Raw genomic sequence first — 2,731 nt, forward strand, 5'->3', positions numbered from 1 at the left:
CAAACAGAGATAACCCAAATAAATACAATCAGGAACAAAGGATGTGAAATAACAACTGATACTGAGAAGACTAAAAAGGGCTAATTCCAATGTAACCCTGATATTTGGGGGGCTAGCAATCTGAATCCATGCCAGCAAGCCCAGTGTATATTCTAGATAACCTATAATTAAGTCACTACCTTTTTCCCAGAAACTGGTCTTGCAGTTCCTGTTACAGAGACCATAAAACTGTGAACAGTACACTGCCCCGGTGGGAGGCTTATTAATGCTGGCACCAGGCCAGACCATCATATATGTCCTCGAGACCCCCAACACCTGGAGGTCTTCTTGCAAAGCCCGTGAAAATGACTGGAAACATAATCCATATTTGCAGGACAAAGACCCAAAAAGATATAAAAGAGAAACCCCCTGCATGTTACTTTACTCAGATTTGGAAGGTTATTCCCTGATTCTGCCAGGGTCAATAAACAATGTCACTTCTTTTCTCTAAAGTGTTGCTTGGTTTTTCTCTGGTCTTCTGCAACAATACCACAGAAATACAAAAGATTGTAAGCAAATACTATGAACAACTATATGCCAACAAGCTGGACAACCTGAATGAAATGTAGAAATCCCTAGGAAAATACAACCTTCCAAAACAGAATCAGGAAGAATCAGAAAGCCAGAATAGGCTGATAACAATGATGAAACTGAAGCAGGAAAAAACAAACAAACAAACAAAAAAAAACAAACAACTCCCAGCAAACAAAAGCCAGGGTCAGGATGGCTTCACAGGGGAGTTTAACCAAATAGTCAAAGAAGAACTAACACCTATCCTCCTCAAACTATTTCAAAAACTCCAAGAGGAAGGAATACTCTCAAGCTATTTTCATGAGTCAAGCATTATTCTAATAACAAAAATAGATAAAGAAAGAGAATTTTAGGCCAATATTCCTAATGAACAGAGATGCTAAAATCCTCAACAAATATCAGAATATTGGATCCAGGAATACATTTAAAAAATCATACCTCATAACCAAATAGGATTTATCCAAGGGATTCAAGGATGGTACACTATTTGCAAATCAATAAATGTGATACATCACATAAAAACATTGAAAGACAAAAAATCACACGATCATATCAATTGATGCAGAAAAAGCATTTCACAAAATCCAACTACAATTTTTATAAACACTCTCAGCAAAGTGGGAATAGAGGGATCATAGCTCAACATAATAAAGGCAATATATGACAAACCTACAGCCAACATCATACTTAATGGGCAAATCTGAAACCATTTTCCCTAAAAACAGGAACAGGACAGGGATGTCCACTTTCACCACTTATATTCAACATAATATTGGAAGTCCTAGCCACAGTGATCAGAGAAGAAGGAAAGATAAAAGGCATTCAAATTGGACAGGAGGATGTAAAACTTTCATTATTTGGAGATGACATGATATTGTACATAGAAAACCCTAAAGACTCCACCAAAAACTAGTAGATTTAATAAATGAATTTGGCAATGTAGCCGAATACAAAATTAACACCCAGAAAGTGTTGGCATTTTTATGCAAAAATAATGAAATCTCAGAAAGAGAAACTCAAAAAGCAATCCCATTTACCATTGCAACATAAAAATTAAGATACTTAGGAATAAACTTAACGAAGTTTAAGACACTAAAATGGAAAACTACAGGACGTTGAAAAAAGAGATACAAGAAGATATAAACACGTGGAAGGATATTCTGTGTTCATGGATTGGTAGAACTAACATCACTAAAATGTCCATACTACTGCCTGGCCAGCATGGCTCAGTGGTTGAGTGCCAACCTATGAATCAGGAGGTCACAGTTCAATTTCCGGTCAGGGCACATGCCTGGGTTGCAGGCTCAATCCCCAGTGTGGGGCCTGAAAGAGGCAGCCAATCAATGATTCTCTCTCATCACTGATGTTTCTATTTCTCTCTCCCTGTCGCTTCCTCTATGAAATCAACACAAATACATATTTTTTAAAAATGTCCATAGTACCAAAAGCAATGTATAGATTCAATGCAATCCCTATTAAAATACCAATGTTATTTTTCACAGATCTACAATAAACACTCTGAAAATTTATGTGGAACCAAAAAAGGCCCCCAATAACTGCAGCAATCTTGAGAAAGAAGAACACAGTTGGAGGGATACCAATACCAGATATCAAGCCATACTAAAGGGTGTTCCAAAATTCACGTAAGAAGTAATTTTGATAGAAATCACAGGTTCATAATTAAAAAATTATAAATTTTTTTATTGATTCATAAAGTATACAGTATAGGGTTATGTATGGAATATTCTGTGATGAATCATGAAGTTGAGCATTGTTCATGTGCTTATTGGGAAATGTTTTATGAAGTACATGTTCAAATCTTTTTCCCATTTTTGGATTGGGTTGTATGCTTTTTCTTACTGATTTGTAGGAATTTTTTGTATATTCTGTTTATAAGTCCTTTATCAAATACATGTATTGTAAATATTTTCAGTTTCATATCTTGCCTTTTCTCTTAATGGTACTTTTTCATGAATGGAATTTCTTCATTTTTATAAAGTCTATCGTTTTTCTTTTATAATTTTTGTGTCCTACCTGTTTTGTTGTTGTTTTGTTGTTTTAAAATATGTTTTTATTGATTTCAGAGAAGAAGGGAGAGTGAGAGAGAGATAGAAACATCAATGATGAGAAAGAATCATTGAATGGCTGCCTCCTGCACATC

Source organism: Myotis davidii, unplaced genomic scaffold, assembly GCF_000327345.1.
Source record: "Myotis davidii unplaced genomic scaffold, ASM32734v1 scaffold1489, whole genome shotgun sequence".
Taxonomy (NCBI): Eukaryota; Metazoa; Chordata; class Mammalia; order Chiroptera; family Vespertilionidae; genus Myotis; species Myotis davidii.